Below are 23,983 nucleotides of genomic sequence, written 5' to 3'. Positions count from 1 at the left end.
ATCCAGAGGTACTTCTAAACTTATGCTTATCCAGAGGCTTGAATGACAAGTTTTATGCTGATTTGCTTAAACGTGAATATCTCTCCTATGGCCCTAAAGATTACCTCATCTAGACACACCACATATATTTTCCAGCCCTATATTCCTGACCCCGGTACAACCCACAGAAGATGTTCAATTTGACGAACATTCATTGAGCACCCACTATGTTCCAGGCACTGTGTAAGAGCATGATTCCTTCTTATCAGGAAAAGAAGTTATCCAACAACTGGCTAAAAGCACAAAGACCCCATCCCATCTAGGCGCTGAGCCAGGCAAGATCATGAAGTTTCCAGGAACTATCTTAAATAGCTAGGGACTGCAGTCTTGTTACCCTCACCCGGGAAACACTATCTACAGAACCGGCTTGCTACCTTCAGAGACAAAGCCAGTTTGGGTACTCGTAGACGCAATACAAAAATATAAAAAACAATGGCAAATGAGTTTCTAATTAAGTGGTCTTAGTTTACTGCATCAAATGTTAAGGAAAAGACATTTAAAATGGCTTTTAAATGCCTTCACAGGGTGCCTGGCTGGCTCACTTGGTTAAACGTTCCATTCTTGGTTTCAGCTTAGGTGATGATCTCAGGGTTGTGAGATCGAGCCCCTTATTGGGGACTCACACTCAGCACAGAGTCTGGTTGATTCTCTCTCCCTCCCCCTCTATCCCTTCCCCTACTCATGCTTTCTCTCTCTCAAATAAAGTCTTAAAAAAAAAAGTCAGTGACAGCAAAGAGAATTTGACCCTACTTTTTCCCTTCAAAAAATTAAATTTCCTGAATGGATTGATAAGGAAAACTCTCTCCAAAAGAATATGCTATTTCAGCAAATGCTAAGAGCAAATTTCATAAAGCAAAACCCTGTAAGGAGATCTCAGAAGAAGATGGCTTCCCAGAGGATTTTTATAGAGCACATAAACTATAACCAGCACGCGGCTTGTGGGAATATTTAATGAGCTTGTGTCACCCCCTGCCCGCAGCTGCAGAGGGTCTGTGGACTGTGAGCATTAATCCAGGGGCTTAAACCAGGTCTGAATGAACCTGTGGAAAGAAAGGCAAAAGGTTCTATTAAAAATATAGACTGCAAATTGCTGACAAGAATATTGGGCAATTATTAAAATGCAGCAATTACAGATATAACAGAGCCAAGCTAAACAGTTTGATGCCCAAAGGCAAACCACAGCAAGTTTACACCGGATCTTAAAACATCTCCGAGGAAGTCAAAGACAAGTTGAAACTACACACTGTGCTGCTTCTAACAAAGAGGGAGTTTTTCTTCTTTTAGCTTAAAAGTCCCTCCATAATGTAACTTGTGCAAAAAGAAAATAAACTGCAAAGAGTTTTTGTCTAATCTTCTCAATGCGGTGACAGGATCCTAAGGCGGAGGAGAATAAAAAGGGAAGCAGGTCGTTCCCATTCTGTGGAACTCCAACTTTGGCCAAGACTTGCACCTTAATATACAGCTAGAAGAATGTTGGATGATCGAGGCTCCCAGCTTTGTTAATCTGAAATAAAACTGAGGAAATATATACAAACTCTTTCTTTTTTCTCTAAGGTTATATATCTTACTCAATTTGCAAACAGCAGGGACTCCCACCCTGCGTTTCTAAACTCCCTGAGTATCTTTGGACTTTATAAACTAAATGCTTCCTTTAGAAATATAAATAAGGTACTCTGTGATCTTGAAATAACAATTTGGGGTCCATCATGTAAGTCATTTTGCCCAGTTCAAAGGGTATCAGTACTTTTGGTACCTACAAATGAACAGAAAAGAATCTGGGAGCCTAATGGACTTAAAATGCATGCGTGCACACAAATGTCACACTAATTCTTCTCATTTCAGAACTCCTCCAGGTCTATTTCTGAGGCCATTAAACAGAGTGTGTTGCCCCATATTCTCTAGTGATCAGATAGCATGCACAGGTAAAGAGCAGGATTAACTTAAAAAAAATAAAATAAAATAAAATTCCCTCCCCAAATGAAAACCATCATGGGTTAAACCAGTATTCAAAAGGAACTGGTTGGGAACAGTATTCCCTGGGTTGGTTGGGTTTTTTTTTTTAAATGGCATCTCTTTCTCTATCTCAGAGATAAATGGTAAAATGATGTCTGGCAATAGGCTAAAAGCCAGCGAGAGAAATTACTAACTTCCCCTTAGAAGTCTAACCCAGCCAGCTATACACAAAATTATTTAAAATCAGAATGTTACTTGGAGTGGATCAATTTCTCAATTAAAGGAATTGGCATGCTACAGATAAATAACAGCTTTTAAAGCTGGAAGAGATTAACACGGTTCCACTGATGAAAAGGAACCCAAACTCCAAGCCCAGCACTTGCTCAAAGTAATATGGCAGTGTCAAGACTAGAAATCAGGTCTTCCCACGACAGGGTCTCCCTCCCAGATCCAGATTTGTCACTACAAACAAGGAACCATTTTCTCCCTCTCAATTCTCAATTTTCAGAACAGATTTCCCAAGAGAAGGAGAAGTCTGCTAGGGCTGCCATCAGACAATGGAACTTCCATGTGGACATAAACCCTCTGCACAAATCACTACTGATCACAAACTGTGACTTGACTTCGGGACTATAGGTGGCAACTATAACAAAGAATGCTTGATAATGCTGTATGACTCCAAGTTCTCTGAAAATGCAAAGGGTAAGATGAAGCACAAACTGTGCGATGTCATATCTGAACACTAAGACTCTTCAGCCCCCAATTAGGAAAATATTCAACAAATTTGAAGATCTTCAAGATGGAGATATATTGAATGCAGTAAATAAATTGCCATCCCCTAAACTCAGATAGTAAATAACACCTGAGTTTCTGGTACCTTAAACATGAAATTATTTTTTAACAAATCATTAAAATGTTTCTGGTCTGACATGTAAGTGAATTTTGGAGAGAGAAATATATTGTTAAGTCTGCAAACAGTTAAATAAAAGCTGGTAGAGGAATTGTTCTGATGGTTATTCAACATGTTATTCAGGGGATTTAGAAAACAGGCAGGATGGATGACATCAATATCTAACTTGGCAGCCCGTAAAAAGGGGGTATACAGGATGTAGAACAGATACTGTTGTTTGTCTAATGACATTTGGATGCCCTTTAAGACCTGTATACAGAAAAAGCAAAGCCACCTTACTGAATCACAACAGTAACTCTCAGATTTCTCTACCATAAAGAGAAACTGGTAATTCCAAATCCCCATTTTCAGACAGATTTGGCAAAAGGGGAAAAGTCTTAAATTTGGATAAGAAATCTTTGGAATCAAGACACATAGGTGGCACAGTCAGTTAAGCATCCAACTCTTGGTTTTTAGCTTAGGTCGTGATCTCAGGGTCATGACACTGAGCCACACATTGGGCTCCACGTTCAGTGTGGAGTCTGCTTAAACTTCTCTCCCTTCCCCTCATCTCACTCTCTCTAAAATAAATCTTTAAAAAAAATAAAATTTAAAAATTTTTAAAAAGAAATCTTTGGACTCACATTCAAACACAATATTCAACAAATATTTACTACTATAAACCAGGCACTGTTGAAGATGCCGAGGATGAAAAAAGGTGCCAAAAATCCTGCCCTCATAAAGCTTATAGTCTAGAAGTAACACCATTTGTTACATTAGGCAAGATATTTAATTTCCTAAGCTTCATTTCTTCCTTCAGTAAGTCTTTAGTTATTGCTTACTACATGCCAGGCAATGGGGATATAATGGCCAAGCAAAGATACATGTTCTTTGTCATCATGGGCTCAAAGTTTGATGGGATAAATAGACCAATACTCACAAATTTGTAATTAGACACTATGATAAGAGCTCTAAAGGAAAAGTACCCATAACCTGAAGGATAAGTAGAAGCTTAAAAGGGTGAGGGATGACGTTACAGGTGGAGGAACTGTAACAGGTCCCTGACACTGGAGGGAGCAAGGCTGCAAAGCCAAAAGGGAAAGGAGACAAATAAGGTTCAAGAAAGAGTTAAGCAGGTAAGTGGTGGGATCTATTAGGTTAAGATTTCCCTAGTACAGGGGCTCCTGGCTGGCTCAGTAGGTTAGAGCATGTGACTCTTGAGCTTAGGATCATGAGTTCAAGCCCCATGTTGGGTATAGAAGCTACTCCAAAAAAAAAAAAATTTTTTTTTCCTGGTACAGGTACTATGGATATGGAGATTTCTCAAAAAGTTAAAAATAGAATTACTATATGACCTAGCAACTCCACTTCTGGGTATACATCCAAAAGAAAAGAAATCATGCTGAAGAAATACCTGCACTCCTATGTTCCAGTCAAAACCTGGAAACAACCTAAGTATCTATCAACAGAGGAATGGATAAAGAAAACACAGTATATATATATACAATATACACAGTGGAATACTATTCGGCCTCAAAAAAAAAAAAAAAGGAAATCCTGCATTTCCAACAACATGGATAGAACTCATGGGCATTATGCAAAGTGAAATAAATCAAGCAGAGAAAGACAAGTAGTTTATGAGCTCACTTGTATGTAAAATCTAAAAAAGAAAGAATAGATTGGTGGTTGCCAGGGCTAAGGGGAAGTGGGGGGAGGGGGGAAGGTGGTCAAAATGTATAAATATCAGCTACAAGATAAATTAAGACCTGGGGATATAACGTAACATATGACAATATGTTAACAATATTGTATTATATATCTGAAAATTGCTAAGACTAAATCTTAAAAGTTCCCATCACAAGAAAAAAAAGTCTGTAAGTGTGGTGATAGATGTTAAATAAACTTATTGTGGTGATCATTTTGCTATACATACATATGTAACACTATGTTTTACACCTTAAGCTTACACAATCCTTTGTGTTAATTATATTTTAATATAACTGGAAAAAAAATTTTTAAATCAATAAAAAATTAATAAAGATTTTCTTGAGTACCCTATGGAGAACAGACTGAAGGGAGTCCAGAGAGCATGGAAGATACACTGAGATTCCCACAGCAAAAGGGTGCCTGCCTGGCTCAGTTGGTAAAGCCAACTCTTGATCCCAGAGTTTGAAGTTTGAGCCCCACATTGGGTATAAAGAATATTTAAAACAAACAAACAAACAAAAACCTCTTATAGCAGATCAGACAAGAAAACAGGTTTAGATCAGAATGGATTCCCAGACATTTTTTTTTTTAAGATTTTATTTCTTGGGGCACCTGGGTGGCTCAGCGGTTGAGTGTCTGCCTTTGGCTCAGGTCATGACCCCAGGGTCCCAGGATCGAGTCCTGTATCAGGTCCCCATAGGGAGCCTCTGACTATCCCTGCCTCTCTGTGTCTCATGAAAAAATAAATAAAATCTTTTTTAAAAAATTTTTTTATTTCTTTATTTGAGAGAGAGAATGCACTCCAGAGCAGGAAGAGGAGTTGAGGGAGGAGCAAGGTCCCAGCTGAGCAGGGAGCCCTACCTGCCCTGGGGCTGGATCATGACCTGAGCCAAAATGAAGAGCAAGATGCTTAACCTTCCCTTAACTGACCGAGCTATCCAGGTGCCCCCCACCCCCTGTTTCTTCATTTTTAAGATGAAACTAACCCTAAAAATAGTCATAATATTGCAAAGCTGTTCTGAAAAGGTGCTAAAGCTACTGTCTCAACAACCCTGGTATAAGTTACAGGGATCTGGCTGCCTGGCCCTCCTCAGTTCTACCTTTCGATTCCCAAATTAGCTTCAGGGCCTTAGCCGGAGGCTGAGGAACTCAGCCTGGCACCACCACCAACCAAGCTGCCTGGAGTGAGGAATCAGCTATCACCAAAAGCGCTCATTAAATCACGAAGCTGCAATTATTCCAGCAAAAGTCAGCACATCTGAATATCCTCAGGACACCAATCATCATGCTTTAGGCCCTAGCGAGCGCTAAGCCATTAAAAAAAAACTTTGGGAAAGCTACATCTATTAGACCTCCATTAGGCTATTTTGTACAATACACAGTAATTTACTAAAATATTTTAGTCACAGGATTATTTATATTCATAAGGATTCTGCAAATACATGAATTCAGAATAAACACTTGAGCAATAGACTATTCTGCTAATGGCAATTAAGCACTTATTTTTTCTCTCACTGACTTCCAATATAACATTATGGGTCTCTTAAATGAGGGTAATCCCTCAATAGATAACATTTCAACTATTTAACATGTTATTTGGTAAAGAGAGGGCTCAGCAGCCGAGGCATGTGAAACATTAAGAATTGAAACCCTGGGGATCCCTGGGTGGCGCAGCGGTTTAGCGCCTGCCTTTGGCCCAGGGTGCGATCCTGGAGACCCGGGATCGAGTCCCACGTCGGGCTCCGGGTGCATGGAGCCTGCTTCTCCCTCTGCCTATGTCTCTGCCTCTCTCTCTCTCTCTCTGTGTGTGACTATCATAAATAAATAAAAATTTAAAAAAAAAAAAAAAAAAGAATTGAAACCCTTCAATGGTCACCCACTGCTGTCAAGTATAATCAAGTATAAAAACCAAAACCTGGGCAGCCCAGGGTGTGGTGTGTGTGTGTGTGTGTGTGTGTGTGTGTTCAGCAGTTTAGCGCCACCTGCAGTCCAGGGCGTGATCCTGGAGACCTGGGATCGAGTCCCACATCAGGATCCCTGCATGGAGCCTGCTTCTCCCTCTGCCTGTGTCTCTGCCTCTCTCTCTCTCTCTGTCTCTCATGAATAAATAAATATTATCTTTGGGGAAAAAAAAAACCTTCCCAGGATTGCTAGATGCTGCCTACTTAAGACTGACCTCATCCTCTGCATGCTTATGTGATTATTTCCTTCCAGGTATGGCATTCCTACATCTGTTCACTCTAGAAAGAAGGATCTCAGTCTACCTGGTAGCAGTAGTGGTCTACCTATTTGGCATGTAATCGGCTACCAATGAGGGTACCATAATGGGTAACAAGTATAAAACATGATCGTGTACATTACAGTTGGAAGAATGAAAAGATGGTGAATTATCCAAACTTTTCTCAATAATAAATGATAAACCAACAAATAAGAGCTATACATGAGAAAGAACCTGTATCTTGGGGATCTTCAAAGATACAGGAGTTCTGAGAAAAAAAAAAGATACAGGAGTTCTGGCATCAACATGTTTTATAAGCTTAGACAAGTCATTCCATTCTGGGTTTTAATTTCTTCATCTGTAACATGAAGAGATTAAACAAGAAAATCTTTTATTCTATACCTTACTTATAACTGACATATGGACTAACAACTAATACACTTGTGGAAATCTGAAATAGGTCACGGCTAGTATGAATGACTTAAGGAAACTGGAAAGTATTCTCAGGAAAACATTCAATTTGACAACCTAAGTGCAAAAAAAAAAAAAAACTAATACTACTGTAGCTATTTTTAATATACAACTTATAGGGCCCGGGGGGGGGGGGGGGGGGCTCAGCGGTTTAGCGCCACCTTTGGCCTAGGGCATGATCCTGGAGACCTGGGATCCAGTCCCACGTCAGGCTCCCTGCAGGGATCCTGCTTCTCCTTCTGCCTGTGTCTCTGCCTCTCTCTCTCTCTCTGTGTGTCTCTCATGAATAAATAAATAAAATATTTTTTAAAAAAATACATAACTTATATAAACAAAAATATTTTTTAAGATTTATTTCTTTGACAGAGAGAGAATGAGCACAAGCAGAGGGAGCAGCAGGCAGAGGGAGAGAAAGAGGCAAAGTCCCTGCTGAGCAGGAACCCCCCCACCCCACCACACACATACACACACACACACACACACACACACACACCACGTGGGACTTGATCCCGTGATCTGGGATCATGACCTAGCCGAAAGCAGACACTTAACTGAACCACCCAGGTGCCCCACAAACAAAAAATATTTGAATCATTATTTTCTGAGCAATGTAGGTACACACAAAACCTGAATTTTGTCAGATCTGCCCATTCTATCAAAACTGCCATTTTGGGGGCACCTGGGTGGCTCAGTCAGTTAAGCATCTGCCTTTAGCTCAGGTCCTGACCCCAAGGTCCTGGGATCAAGCCCCACATGGGGGCTCCCTGCTCAGCGGGGAGTCTGCTTCTCCCTCCTTGTGTCCCGTCATGTGCATGCTCTCTCTCTCTCTCTCAAATAAATAAATAAATAACCTTTAAAAAAAAATCTGCCATTTCTATTATATTCCTCAAACTCCATGAACTCTACTCATTCCCCTCACCTCATTCTAAAAACCATTCTGATTAATCCTACCCACTGTGAACACAGTTCTCCTTAACATTTTGTGTATAATTTGTTCCATGTTATCTTCTACTCAGAGCTGACCCAGAATGTCAGAAATAGAGAACATCCACTCCAGCCCTCTAATTTTACAGATTAGCAAACCAGGAATTAGAAAGGCTCAGTGACTGGCCCATCGTTACCCAGCTAGTTAGTAGCACGGCCAAGACTTGTCCACATACTGCTTTGTAATTATTCTGTGGTTGTTGGTGTTTTTATTCCACATTCCCCTTCCTTTACAGGCTAACACCCTGCTTTCCTCTTCCGACCCCACAAAATATCTCAGCTACCACCTACTGAGCACCCAAGGCGGTTTTTCAAATTTCTTATTTCATCATCTCAACAACCCAAGAAGACAGATATCCTTGACTCTGTAGAAAGAAAAGTGAGGCTTCAAGACACTCAACAACCCCAATAAGTTCTGGCACCAGGTTTTGAACCCAGGTCTGTCTGATTTTCTTACCACTACAAACAGGAGCTCCTCCTCCACAGATGCCAATCAGGCCTGGCACAGATGGTCACGTTCTAGGTAGTGGGCAGGTCTGATTCAATCAGACCCGAGATAAGTTGTTGTGTTTTGAAACCAGGGAGGCAAGGATCAATTAGCATTGTGCTGTCGTTTTTAAAGATTTTATTTATTTATTCATGAGAGACGCACAAAGAGGCAGAGACACAGGCAGAGGGAGAAGCAGGCTCCATGCAGTGAGACCAATGTGGGACTCGATCCCGGGTCTCCAGGATTACACCCTGGGCCGAAGGCAAGCACTCAACTGCTGAGCCACCCAGGCGTCCCTCAATTAGAAGGTTTATTTTTCTTCATTCATTCACTCAATAAACATTTATTGGCACCTACCACGTGCCAGGTCCTTGTTCAGGAAGCTGGGTACATAGCAGTAAACTAAGCATGACACTGTTTTCATGGAGTTTACCTTCTTGTGGGGGAGACAGACAACAAATTCATAATGTTTCAAGTGATGGAAGTCCTATGAAAGAAAAATAAAGCAACTTAAGGAGAAAGAGTGCTGAGAGGAAGGATGTTATTTTAGATAGGGTGGTCATGGAAGTGTGATATTGTGATTTATAACAAGAAATATATATTTGGTCTTCGTCCCTATTTCTGGGCCAAAGTTCCTAAAATCCTCAGAATTCCCTAAGTGATGACAGGAATAAAAGATGTCTTCTGTTGTGTTATCAAGGTAACCTCTGGACCCCATCTCAGGATCGGACTGCTTACCAGGGGGACCAACCAGGTCATTAGAGGGTTGGACCTTTCAGGTCCTTTTCAGAGAGGAGCTAGAGGTTGACTCAATTGCCAATGGCCAAAGATTTAATCAATCCTGCCTATGTAACAGAGCCTCTGTAAAAAAAAAAAAAAAAAAAAAAAGGATGGGGTTTGGAGAGCTAGCTGCCATGTTGGTAAATATGTAGAGACTGGGAGAGTGGCTTGCCCAGTGACATGGAAGCTCCATGCCCTTTTTCCACACTTTGCCCTCTTACATCTTGCATCTCTTACAGCTGGCTGTTCCTGAGTCATATTCTTTTATAAGAAACCAACAATCTAGTAAGTAAAATGTTTTTTCTGAGTTCTATGAGCTTTTCTAGCAAATTAATCAAACCCAAAGAGAGGGTTGTGGGAACCTCCATTCTGCAACCTGGGCTTGTAACCCATCAAGTAGAGGGCAGTCTCATGGGACTAAACTAGTGTCAGAATTGGTGGTGTGAGGGAAGGGCCCACACACACACACACACACACAAAGTGGAACTGGTTACCAGAAAGCTTTTAGAGGGCCTCTCAGATGAAGTGGCATTTGAGCACAGGAGTGGGCGAAAGACCAACCTGTGAAGGGAAAAGCATCCCAGACAGTGGAGACAGCAAGTGTAAAGGCCCTGCAGAAAGTACATGCTTGGTGTGTTCTCGGAGCAGACTACACATGGCAACAGGACAGCGGAAAGCATGGGGACCTCCGACCCCCTACCCTGCTCCCCTGCCTACCGAGGTTCAAATCCCTGCTCTGCCTCTTCCTAGCAGCGTAGCTGTGCGCAGCTTACTAAATACCTCCAAGTCTCTGCTATAAAGTAGAAATAATGATTCTATTTCCCTAATGGGATTGTTATTAGAAATAAGTTAATTAATAACACGTAAAGCACTTATTACCTAGTATGTTCTCAGGTTTCAGGAAATGGTGGCTATGATTTTTAACTAGGTCATTGATAACATCTCCGTTCAAGACCATTTGTTTTCAATTTGATAGTGTGGAATCCAAGGGTTAAATCTGCTGTTAGCTTTGTACATGGCCAATAACTTCCTCCTAAGCCTTTGACTTCCTTCGGTAGGCTTCCTGTCCTGATGAGGAGGACTCGTAGGAACCACACTGATGTTATCACAAAGAAGAGCAGCAGTTGACCGTTACACTAATGCAAATTATGCTTTTTATTCAACATCATCCCTATCCCCAAGAATCAGATGCTTCTTCAGAACTATAATTTATTGTCCCTTGGATTTAAGTCACTGGCTTCATAAAACAGATCTCACCAGGCCCGACTCCTCACTAGCATCACTGATAGAAGCACGTGCTAATTTCAACTACATTCTTGTCTTGAGAAGGGTTAAAGCTTCTCTTCAAAATTAAGACAAATTTAATTTTAAAAAACCCTTTCTCCATTGTCCTTTTGGCCTAAACTGAACGTTTCTTTTCAAAGAAATTCGAACATCAAAGCAAAATTCAAGTCATCTGGCCTGGCAGTCTCCAGACTATTCCTTAGAGCACAGCCCTGAAGCAACTCAGGAAGGTACGGTGAGTGGCCCAGTGGATGGGCCCAGAGCCAAGGGAAGATGTCAGGGCCGCGGGGAAATTCTGCTCCTCTGCCCTATACCCTCTCCCCCTGCTCTTCTCTTTAATGCTATGTTTACTTTTCATTTGTGCAGCCCAATGGGTTAAAGGGCAAATCACAGGCAGAGAGAAACCACCGCAAGCCCAAGCCTGTGAGAGGTAAACTGGGAGTCTTCCCAAACCACTTGTAAGGCTGGAGACCATGGTTGCCGTTTTCAATCAATTAAAAAGAGGTCAGTGTTCTAGTATGACAGGTCTCAAATGAGGCTTTTTAAACATCAGATTCTCCTCCTTCCAGACAGATCTGATTGTTTTCCCTTTGTAATACCATAAGCCTACATTTAACTGGAGCTATAAGAAATCCACAAAATAGGGACACCTGGGTGGCTCAGCGGTTGTGTCTGCCTTCAGCTCAGGGTGTGATCCCGGTCCCAAGATCTAGTCCCACATCAGGCTCCCTGAAAGGAGCCTGCTTCTCCTTCTGCCTGTGTCTTTACCTCTCTCTGAATGTCTCTAATGAATAAATAGATAAAATTAAATTTAAAAAAAAAAAGAAATCCACAAAATCTTCTCATTCATTTATTCATCTAACAAATATTTATCAAGGTCCTGCTCCATGCCAGCAATGCTCCAGGTACAGGGATTCAATAGGGAACAAAACATAAAAATCCCTGCCCTGGTGAACTTACCTTCTAGTCAAAGGAGACAAACTGAAAACAAAATATATAATTGTATATGAGATATAGATACATGCTAAGAAAACAAAGCAGAGAAGAGGGAAAGGAAATACTTGGGGTCTTTGGTTTGGTTTGTTTCGTTTGGGGTAAGGACCTACAGGAAGTGAGCTTTGTAGATATCTAAGAGAAAAACATTCCAGGCAACAAAAACATCATATGCAAAGGCCCTGAGACAGCATGTCTGGCATGCTCTGGGAACAGCAAGTAGGCCAGGCAGCTGGAACACGGTGAGTGAATCAGAGAGCACAGGAGTGAGATCGAAGAGATAATTGCCAAGGGAGTCACAGTTAGTTGTGTGTGGCTTTACAGATCATTTTAAGGATTCTGGCTTTTACTCTGAGAAAGATAGGAACATTAGTGTTTTAAGCAGAGGAATGACAGGTCCTAATTTAGTTGTTTTCAAAGCCATTCTGGCTTTTGGGTAGAGTATATTGCAGAGAAATAAAGAAGGAACTACTCTCCAGCTATATGATCGTGGGCAGGCCACCTAACCTCCCCATACCTGGCTGTTCTCATCTTTAGGGGGACTTAAAGAAGATTATTTCTAACTCCCACTATAACCCTAAGCTCTATGATTCTGAGTTTATTTCCTTTGCATTTTCTATATAGTTACAGTTTCTATCTACTGTAAACTTCACCTCTCCCCAGATCTTTAACTGAAGTAGAATAGAGTTGAAGAATTCATTTTGACAATACAGATTATAAGCCAAGCCCCTGACACACTTTCAGGATACAAAGATGATGAGACTCCATCCTGATCCAGCAAAGTCTACAATCTGGCAGAGAAAAAAAAAAAAGAGTTCTCAGGAGGTAGCAGGAGAAGTCCAGTAAGCCAAAGGGAAGAAGCAACCAACCCACTACCGGGAAGACCCATGTGTAGCCTCACCACAGACCTGACAAGAGAGATAGATACCCTGGATGAGTAAGCAAGAGATCACCAGAGAAGGGAAAGGAGAGACAAGTACAAAAGCAATGGAGCCTGAGAGCATGTGGTATGTTCTAGAAACCATAAGGACTCTGGTATGAGCATAGTGAGGTTCAGGGAGAAGTGGAAAGAGAAATGGCTAGAAAAAGTAGGCTGAAGCTACTTTGTTAACAACTGGACATCTCTTGCCAAGGACAATGGAACAGCAGTGACTTTTAAAATGTAAGAAATGAAAAGAGATCTGTGTTTTAGAAGGTACCAACCAAAATGAATGAATAATTGGAGATGGGAGATGCTGAGGCCAGGAAAAGCCAACTGGAGAAGCCATGCAGTAGGGCAAGTGAGATGCTGATTTGGAAATGAAGAAAAGAAGGTCAGCTGAGATGGGCTAAAGGTAAGCTCCGTGGGACTGGTGTTAGCTCAGGGAAGAAGCAGAAGTAGTTTAGTGTGTCTGAGGCTCCTGGCTTGGTAACTGGTGCAATTTACTGACAGAGGAAATGAAGGATGGAGACTGGGGACCACAGAGAAAGAGTAGGTTGGGTTTGGGACTTGGTTTTAACAGAAAGACCTACAGAGCAAACAGGTAGCTGCTGGGAATCTGGGTATGAAATATAAAACTGGAAGTTACTGGCAGAGACGTGGCCACCGAGGCATGGAAACATAAGCGACTAAATGTAAACTGAGAAGAGAAGGGAAAGGGAAAATATAGAACCTTGGAGAATGCCAACACCTAAGGATCAGGCACTGGAAAAGAAACCTGAAGAGAGATGGGGAAGATAAGGGGAAAATCAGAAGCAGTAACTCCAGGGAAACCAAGATGATAAAACTCACGGAAAAGACAAGAGTTAAGCAGCTAAGGGCAAAGGCCCCGGAGAGAGAGGGCAGCAGCGATGCTGACAGGAAGCAAGCATGAATTTTGCACCTTGCACCTTTTCTAGCACCTTGGACGTCTTGGTATGGCGGGTGTGGGAGCCTGCCTGCAGCTGGCTGAGGAGTTTCACGGAGATGAGAAGAAATGAGCCAATAGCCAAACACCACTGGCCCCCAACAGACAACATCATTACCAGAGGTTCTGTACCATTAGGAAAGTTTTATTCAATACTCTGTGGAGGTGTAAGGTGTGAGAAACAGGAACTAAGATCTGCTGGGGGTGATCTTCTGGCAGCAGAAAGGAGATTTCTTAGTTAACACCTGGGTCTCACAAGACCACTAATCCTGAAACTAGCCACAGGCATTCAGAAAGGCTAGGTGCTTCTGACAAGTGCTGAGGACACCATAAGCACCCACACACCATTCAACTTCCAGTTAGGCTTCTCACACCAGCATCCCTAGTCTCTCCTCACCAACAGAGAAATGCTCAGCAGCAGGGACCACATGCCCAATCAAGTAGAGTCAAAGTATAACCAAAAAAACCACAGCACTGACTACCTGGTATGATGTTGGGAGTCCATAACCTGACACCACTCAGACTGGAAAAGGCTCTACCAAAAACACCAAGTCAGTGTCAGCAGAAACTGCCTGACAACTCTTCTATTTGCTCTCTGAGAAACAAAAAGAAGCTGAAGAAGGAATTTTTTAATCCCAAATTTATTCTTAATTTCCAATATAGAAATTGTGAGAAAGGTAAAAATTGAGAAAAATCTGAAAGCCAAAAATTTGAAAGACTAACAGATTTTTTTTAAATGTGCACCTAGAGTACTTTCTCCTTTGCCCTCCACAAAAAAGCAACCCAACCCCCAAATGATCATTTTTCTTGGCTTAATTTCCCTATTTTTGTGATATATAATTGGAAACAGACTGCTTTTTCCTGGCTTCAGAGAACAGGATCTTCGGGGTTACAGGAATTGCCAACTACAGAACCTCAGCCTTAGCAAAGTTTCTTTTGCAAATCTTTTACCTATATACCTACTTGAAATATATCTTAACTCCAAAGAAAACAGTTAAATCCCTCATTATTACACAAGAGTGAATTTTGTCCTAATGAATTAGATGCTACCTTCCTTTTGCTCTGTGGTTAAGCAAAACAGAATCCTGCTTTGTGTTCAGTTATCTCCCATTCCAACATTACCAAAAGCCCTACACCCAGCAAGGTATCTAAATGGGATACTTTCTAGAACTTTTTTGAAGAATTTAGTAGGACTGGTTCTACAGGAAACTTTATTAGCCCACACACTGAATGAAATTAAAATCTTGAATATCGTAGAAAGCAACCACTGTAATAATAAAACGAAGATGCCACAAACTGAAAAAGGCATAAACACACACACACACACACACACACACACACACACTCACACACAAAATGTATCAAGTAAGTCATCCTTCCCCTGGCTCCAAACACATGATGCATCCAATGGTTGTGCAATGATTGTAATGGATGAATAAGATGGAAACAAAAGAAAAAAGGTGTGTCTTCACAAAGTCCGTTGTTACCCTAAATAATTTTTTCATGATTCAGATGGTATATTATGCATACACAAGTAACAATCTCTATAAAGACAGAAGAATAAGAATACTAAGGGATGTCTGTCTGCTCAGAAAGGCTTTGACAAAGAGATAGACCAGCAATAGTAAACATGCCCATTTAGAAGATCAGAAACTTCTCCCACACAGATAGGGAAGACCTTACAATATAATTAATGCAAAACGTATGTAATGAGTCACTGGTGCTTTCCCTCAAAGTTGAAGTTAATTTGCCAGCCAACTGCACAAAGTCTAATATAACAAAATGAGACGTTTATCTTTTTATGGACACTCAGAAGAGAGTTTTGTGTTTGGGTATGTTTTATTTTAAAGGAAAAATAGAAGAGAGATAACTCAACACAGGCAGTGTCACACAACAGTACTTAGGGTATCACATGAACACAGAGCTTTGAGATTGGAATCTAAGTATTTCACTTAAAATAACCTCCCAATTATGAAAAAAAAGCACATTCTGCTCCAGCAATCATCAGTTAATTATGAAATGAAGTTTGCAAATAGGCAGCAGTGTATTTTTGCATCCAAAGACCAATGGCATACTGTCAAAACACATAAATCACTAAAAATGCTAACAGAACCATACTCCCCAAAGGGAGTCTTTTCACACACTAAATTGAAATTAAGTAATTCATCAAGATTCCATTAATAAAATAGTAAATAAGAATTAAAAAAAGAAATCCCAAGTTCCACTGGACCGTCCACCTGATCAATTTAGTGTTCTTACCCATCAATAGCGATTAGCCATCATACCTGTAAAACTGCAGACCTTCTCCCAGGGCAACCCAATTAACAGGAAAGCCCAAGGACTAGCAGTATCCGTAAAGACTGTTTTCTAAAGATCATTTTTTCAAGGACTAATCAACTTAAATTTGTTTTTACATATGTTCCACCTGCAATTTCACACAAAATCCACACCTTCAGCATGTACAGGGAAATGAATTATATACTTATAAGGACAAACAAGCAGATGCTTCTTCCTCTGCAAACAGCACCCAACTCGAATGCCCCCCCCTCCCAGAATTCAGTGTCCAAGAGACGGGGAGATTATATGCTTCTGGATTACCATCCTTTTTCATAAAGTAAGGACAGAGATAACATTTTAGATTTAATTCTAAAATATTACTGTGGCAACAACTTAACATTAAATCCTAGAAATTGGGACGCCTGTGTGGCTCGTTTAAGTGTCTGCCTTCAGCTCAGGTCAAGATCCCAGGGTCTTGGGATCCAGCCCCACATTAGGCTCCATGCTCAGCAGGGAGCCTACTTCTCCCTCTGCCTGCCACTCCCCCTGCTTGTGGGCTCTCTCTCTCTCTCTCTCTCTCTCTCTGACAAATAAATAAAATCTTAAAAAAATTTAAAAAAATAAATCCTAAAAATGAACTTTGCCACACTCTAATTCCGAGTCCTCTTGCCAGACTTGAAAAAGCTTTCGGCACAAATGTAGGTGTTAATCTTCTTTTTCCTCTATCACCTTAAGCAGGACATATCAAGATGGCTAAGACTCTTATTTCAAACCTTCAGTAATAATCCCAATTTAAAAAGGTACCATGCATTGTAAGTATGCCCTTAGTTATCTTCTTATTAAGTTTTTTTTACAAATAGACCCAATTATTTTTTTATCCTTTTATTGAGTCTTGATGGTTGGCCTAGAAAACTAAAGAATAAAAAATGCATGACGTTCAAATCAGAGCGGCCTCATGCAGAATGTTTACAAATGTTGTTTCAAACACTAAACATTGCACACTTCTTGGTTGAGAGATAAAAATCATTACTCTCTCTGAAAGAAGGAAAAAAATGCTCAGAAATCTGTACTAAATCTTAAGCAAGGACTTTGCAAACAGAGAAAATAAAGCTCAATGTCACTTACCAAACAAATGTTCTATTTCAAAAGATATAAAACAAGAAATCTAGAAAGGGACAGATCCCAGGAAATGGACCTAGATCATTTTTTATAAAGTCCTTCCAAGCTGTGTGGATTTATTTCAGCTTGACTGGAAACCAAACAAATTAGCAATAGCTTGTGTTTTATGAAATGCTACAAAGAGACAATGTTATCATTCCAAGTGTTAACTCTAAAGATGTGGAACCAGAGAAATTACTGCCATGGATCTTAGTGCAGTAATTTTCTTTCAAAGCCACACAAGCTCTCACAGAAATTGTTAAAGGCTGTAATTTGTGGAAGGCTAGCTTTTCATATAACCTATATTTGCTCTTCTACATTCCAAACTGTCTATATTCCTAGAGGTGATACAAGATTACTTAAAAGTTAAAGATCCTTAAACACATTTACTTACTTGAGTTATGCAAATTTCAAAAGGCAGTTAATATTTTTTTTAAGTTTCAAGATTTCAAAAGTTAAAAACAAGGAAAAATGCTCCAAGATACAAAATAAAAGTGATAAAATAATGTCTCAAATAGCTGTGAAGAGCAAAAAAAGATAAAAGAAAACTGTCCTCATTAACTAATGAACCTGACAATTATAATTAGTTTTTGTCCAATAGCAACAACAACAAAAAAATATTTTGGGACGCCTGGGTGGCTCAGCAGTTGAGCGCCAGCCTTCAGCCCAGAGCATGATCCTGGAGTCCCAGGATCGAGTCCCACATTGGGATCCCTGCATGGACCCTACTTTTCCCTCCACCTGTGTCTCTGCCTCTCTCTCTCTCTCTGTCTCTCATGAATAAATAAATATCTTAAACACACACAGACACATTTTCAAGATGGATTATCAAGAATAGGGGCAATTCAAAAAGATGACAGCATATTAATCCAGAAAAAAAATGCTACAGCAATATTAGTACTTACCAGTCATCCTCTAAATTCTGTTGTTAAACTAAAACGTAAAGTCAGATCTTCCCAGATTTATCATCCCAGGAAATTAATGATGCCTTAGGCACTAAAGAAGTCAACAGTGATCACCTTCTTAGTACCAAGCTCAAAAGGATATCTGAGGTCCTCAGTAGGTCCGCTCAGGCCCAGATTCAGCCTTTTAGAAAGTCACCTGACTTTTACAAGAAGCGACTAAGTTTGCATTCAAAAGGCAAAGATTAATTCCTTTGAGGCTTAAAAAGAATAGGACAATACCTTCTTTTAAGCAAATCAATTTTGTCAATCTATAAAGACTTTCCAAGACAAAGCCGTAGGAAGCCTTAAGGCATCTTAGCCCCCTGCTATCAGAGGTTTTTGAAAGAGGACAGCTCATTTGCTGAACTCCAAGACCAGGAATCAGAATCCTATTAGGAGTAGGGGGCTGAAAAATGTTTGCCCACTGAGTATAAACTACATTAGAGCATGGAAGACTAAGTTAAAACCTAAGTAAAATGCTCCCCTGAAGTAGCTTTTGCAATGCTGAGATTGAGAAAGAAGGGACTAAGTTTGAAAGTTATTTTTAAAAAGGATCCATATGACCCTATGTTGTTAAATGAAATAAAGTCAAAACAACCTGATACACAAGAAACAAGAAAAGAAACTAGCCTATAAAAACTGCAAGCAAAGACTGAAAACCTTTTTTAAAACTCAGTATCACTGTTTTTCCAAGCATGTTAATTCTTAATGTTTTTATTATATTGACAAGAATGAGTGTCTATAGACACATCACACTTCTAAACAAATATGATACTTCTGAACTATTACTGTTTACTAAAATATAAGCCTCTAAAGAATGCCTAGAATTGCTCTTACTCGGGATAACAATCTCTCATTGTCTTGCATTTGGAAGACGTTAATGAAGAATGATAATGATAGGATTGTAAGTGTACCAACCTCCCTGTGAACAAATTCACTACATCCAATTTTGTCTACCAAAGACAAATGAGGATCATTACAAAAAGGATGAACAATGGATCTCTTTGGACTCCCAGTTCTCTTGGATAACTTGAAATATTACTCAAGTGTACAAAATTATCTTACATACACTTCTTAAGGGAAACAAATGGAAAAAACTACATGCATGTGTATTTAATACCTGTCCAGTTACCAGACAGATCTTGACATATATCCAACATACAGGCCTGATCCTCAAAGTCATTCTTATAGTAATCAGTTGAAACTAAACCTAGTTTTCCACCATAAACTCAGAAAGCAACTTGGTGATTTTGCTAGATAAAGCCGTAATATTTTCCATTTCTGAAATGTATGCTTACCACCCTAAAAACTGGTTTAAAAGTGCCTGATAGACATCAATAGTGTGTTAGACTCCCCCTATTGGCTAATATTCAAAATAACAATAAATTCCCCAGGGGTTGCCTTTGAAGTGCTGGGGTTCAAAAGTAAGTTGGTGATTTTTATATTTAAAAACATGAGCTGGATCAACAGTTGTTAAGCAAAGCTGCCATGTAATGGTCAGATTCCATCAAAACAGGAAAAATTAAAGTTGACAAATGACAAAGACAAACTGAAGGGCTGAAAATATGCTGAAGCCTTGAAACACTAAACAATGCAGAATTAAAGCCAAAAGCAGAGAACACCAAGAAACAGAGCAACATCCTTTAACTGACACAATGGCATGAAATCAATTTCATTTTAATAGCCCTTAAGGGGGTAAGAATTATTTCCCTGCCTCCTGTGCCAACCCCAAGCTGTTTCCTAAGGAAGCCAAGTAACTCTGACAATGTGAAGAGAATAAAAGAAATTAAGAATAAAGATTCATGGTAATACCCATCAGGGTTCTGTTTATAATTACTTGGATCTAGCTTCAGAGCTGTAATGCGGCACCCCAGTAAGGACATTACCTAAATTCATTACAGATACCTGATTCCTGTTTCAAGGGATATATGTCCAACCAAAATGGGAAGTTGAACTGGAGAAGACACCTGGGCTCACTGCACAGAAAACTGACTGCACTTGATGCTCCTCAGTGACTAAAGTAGCTCTGGAATCAGAACAGAAAGTTATGTGTTAGCTTGAGCAAGTAACTAACCTCTACCGCCTCATCTGTGAAATGGGGCTGATAGTGTTTTAACCACAGAGTCCGTGTGAGGTTTCAGTGGTCCGAAGGCATAGGAAACAGTGACACACACACACAGTTTGGGCTCAGTAAACGTTAGCTATTCCTATTCGAGAGAAGTAGCAGATCTCACAGCGAAATGACTGTTAGCAGCCTTAAAGTACCATTTCAGGATAATTAAAAGGTCTTGACCTGTGCTTTGTTACTTCTAGGGACTTCTTTCCACCCAAACGGCTCCCTTAACTTTTCTTCTAAGGGAGATGTTCAGGAGACGCCTGGTTCCCCGTCACCTCCGGCTGTCACTCCTACCCTCCTCTTTGCTCTTTCCGCATCACCTGTGCGCTCAGGACCAACAGCTCTAACACCCGTGCGACACCCTTCTAGTGCTTGAACATATGTTAAGTCATTCCATTGTCACAGTGACTTTACGAGACCCATTATTACTCGCATTTCACAGCTAAGGGACTCGAACGATCTTCTTCTCTCAACTCTTCTCTCAACTGAACCCATTAAGTGCCACTGCGCCAAGGTCATTCACGCCTGACAACGCCGGCTCCCTACACTACGTGATTCTGGAAAAGTGGGCAAATGCCCTAATAAGAAGTCTGCAAGCAGATTCTTCTAGCAACAGCCCAAGACTTCCAGTCTGTTCCCACCGAATGGACATGCTAAGAGGAGCGTTCCAAACCAGCCGGGAGCGGGTCACCGGCCACAGGCGGAGCTGCGGGCTGCAGCGCTCCGCGCCTCCCCACGACACCCCCGGGCGCGGGCTGCGGGCAGCGCGGCTCCCGGGCGCGCGGGTCCAGGGCGCAGCCTCCGCAAGCGCCGAGGAGCGCAAGCCCGCAGCAAGCCTGGGCGACGCCGTCCGCGCCCGCGTGCAAGTGGCCCGCGCGCCCCGGGGGTCGGGAGGGACCGCGGAGGGAGAGGGGCCGTCGCCCCCGACAGCGCATCGCCACGGGCGCCGCGCACCGACCCAGCGCGGCCGCTCCTCGGAGCGGAGACACGCGTGGGCCGACGCCGCCCCCAAGCGCGGGGTCCGGCGGCCGCAGCGACCCGGGCCGCGAGCAGGCGCCGAGCCCCGCGCAGCGCGCACGGCGGTGCAGCCCGCGGAGCCCACGGAGCCCGCGGGCCAGAGGCGCGGAGGCGGCGCCGCGGGGCCGGGCCCGCACGTACCTCGGAGGCGGCGCGTCGGGCGCGGATCCCCCCGCCGCAAGTCGGAGGCCGTCGGAGGCCGGCGGAGCCCCGCGGAGCCCGGTCTCCCCGCCCAGCGTGCGGCGGCGGCGAGCTCCGGCAGCTGCAGCGCCGCGGCACGGCTACGCCATCCGGACCCGCCGGGCCCTCCGCCTCCTGCAGGGGGGCAGCTCCGGGGCCGCCCGCGGACACTGCCGGGCGCGCGGCCGCAGACCTCCGAGCCTCACTCGCCGCGGAGAGGAAAGCGCCGCCCGGCGTCCCCGAGAGCCTCGAGTCCCCCCATCGGGCCGGCCCGGGCGCTGGCGCTCGCTCGCTCGCTCGCACACACGCGGGCGGGGACGGGCAGGCCGCCGCAGCAATCAGCGCGCGGGGGGAAGGGCGCCCTCCGCCGCCGCCCCGCGAGGGCGCCGCGCGGCCGGGGACCGCCTCCGCCCGCCGCCCGCCGCCCGCCTCCTCCCTCCTCCCCTCTTCCTCCCGGGCTGATGGATGAGTCCCGAGCTTCCCTCCGGGCTGGGAGGGAGGGGGAGAGGAGCGGAGCAGCGCGCCCCAGGTGGGGCGGGGGGCGGGCACCGGGCGCTGGGGGCGCTGGGGGCGCTGGGGGGCGCCAGCCGCGGGGATGCGCTCCCTCACACTCCGTCCTTCAAACTGTCCGGGTCCCTGGAGGCGTTGGGGGCTTATTGGGTCACCTCAGTCTTGATAATAAAAATTCTAAATCCTCCAGTCGGCTGATCCCACCGTGTGGCCCCCTCCGGAGCAAAGCCTACGCAGCACCCCCCCCCCCCCCCCCCCGTACACAGTCGTTCTTCCCTGTTCTTCCCGCTCCTGATCCTGCCTCCTGTCTCAAGATGCCTCGGGCGGTGGGCGCCAGGGGGGTCCTGCCTCCTCCCGACAGCGCGGAGCGCGCTACGGACTCGTGGGCTCACTAAATAGATACAAGTAAAGGAGCTCGGTCAGCTCCACCCCAGGCTGGCCTAACGTCGGCGCGGCGGAAACCAAGGTGCACCTTCTGCGCACCTGTGTCTGTGAACTGTGCCCTGCAAGGGCGACGAATGCAAGAAGCAGAACCCCACTCTGTTACTCCTGCTCACACCTCGCTCTTCTATTAAAAGACATGCCTAAGTCACAGTTTTACCAACGGGCTGATGAAATGATGGTGTGCTGAGAGGTTTCGGAGACTGGACTTCCCGTTAGATATACAACTGGAACCCTCGAAGTCCGTTTTTTCCTCTGTAAAACTAGGAACGTGGCCTAGGAGACCTCCTCTCCCAACTTGAAAGTCCTCTAGTCCTAGGCCTTTAATATACTGGAAGGGAATAGGGAGGTTTCTTATCCTATTGCATATATTAGTTGGAAAGTTACTCGATTTCCCTACTTTGAGACAAGAAGATTTCTTGTCCTCTTTCTCTTCTATAGAGAGGGAATCCGGGAGATACTTTGATAAAGGTCAGATCATCTTTGATTACCTGGCTTAGTTTAAAAACTTCAGTGAACTATCCCTTCCTTATCAATATTTATTGAGCACCTACTACTTGAGAGAGTTAAACTAAGCCTTGGAGATATACATAGCCATAAAATCCTGAAGGTGAAAACACTCTAGGTGAAGTTAGCCTAAGCTTTGATATAGTCTCCCTAGATTTAAGGCCTTAGATTTCTCATAGACTCAAATTACACAGTATTCATGCCTCACATTGTCAAATTTTGGTTTCAAGTGCAGACATGAACACTTGAATTGGGTGTGAATATCTAATCCTGCATTCAAATGTATCAATCATGTTAAGGCTTTCTGATTTTTTTAAGTTGGTTTTTTGTTTTGTTTTGTTTTGTTTTTTTAAGTAAACTCTACCCTAATTCTGTACAGCCTCAAGATCTAGAGTTACATGCTCTACTGACTTACCCAGCCAGGTGTTCTAAGGCTTTCTAATTTCTAAAAATGGCTTGGGGACACCTGGGTGACTCAGTAGGTGAAGCATCTGCCTTTGGCTCAGGTCATGATCTCAGGTCCTGGGACTGAGCCCCTCCTCAGGTTCCCTGCTCAGCAGAGTGTCTGATTCTCCCTATCCCTCTGCCTCTCTCCTCTGCTCAGGCTCTCTCTTACTATCTTTCTCAAAATAAATAAACGAAATCTTTAAAAATAAATAAATAGATAGATAAATAAATAAATAAATAAATAAATAAATAAATAAATAAATAAATAAATTTACATGGTAGAAGAAGAGAGAAAAAAACCAAGTCCTAAGTAACTTAATTATTAGGGGTGACTTTTCTTTATCTTTTTTTTTTAATTTTCATAATTACTTCTTTTGTTGGTTTGCTGGTATGATTTTTTTTTAAATATTTTACTTATTTATTTGAAGGAGAAAGAGCACAAGCAGGGAAGAGGGAGAGGCAGTAGCAGACTCCCCATGGAGCAGGGAGCCCCATGTAGGGCCCTATTCCCAGGACCCTGGGAGCATGACCTGAGTTGAAGACAGATGACTGAGCCACCCAGATGCCCCAGTGTCTTGTCTTTAAAGAGTGAAGTGACTATTCACAATGGAGCTAGATTCTCAGTAATGTAACTATCAACATCTATTGAACAATTACCCTGTGCCAAGCAGAGCCAAAAACATTCTATACGT

The 23,983-nt window shown here is 42.7% G+C and overlaps 1 protein-coding gene across 4 annotated transcripts in view; it reads right to left on the bottom strand.

The window, feature by feature from the left end:
* The window catches only part of TGFBR3 (transforming growth factor beta receptor 3), a 193,994-nt gene extending 172,284 nt beyond the window's left edge, over nucleotides 1–21,710 (bottom strand). For 2 of the 4 annotated variants that reach the window (XM_041750917.1, XM_041750919.1), the window contains exon 1: nucleotides 21,348–21,710. The gene's annotated coding sequence lies outside the window, so the exon portion shown is untranslated. The remainder of the gene's footprint in view (nucleotides 1–21,347) is intronic. The other 2 variants (XM_041750916.1, XM_041750918.1) reach the window with 2 other exon arrangements.
* Nucleotides 21,711–23,983: the final 2,273 nt, after the last annotated feature.

Source organism: Vulpes lagopus, chromosome 3 (assembly GCF_018345385.1).
Source record: "Vulpes lagopus strain Blue_001 chromosome 3, ASM1834538v1, whole genome shotgun sequence".
Taxonomy (NCBI): Eukaryota; Metazoa; Chordata; class Mammalia; order Carnivora; family Canidae; genus Vulpes; species Vulpes lagopus.
Note: the sequence above shows the minus strand (reverse complement) of the source record. Positions and strands in the feature narration are given on the sequence as shown.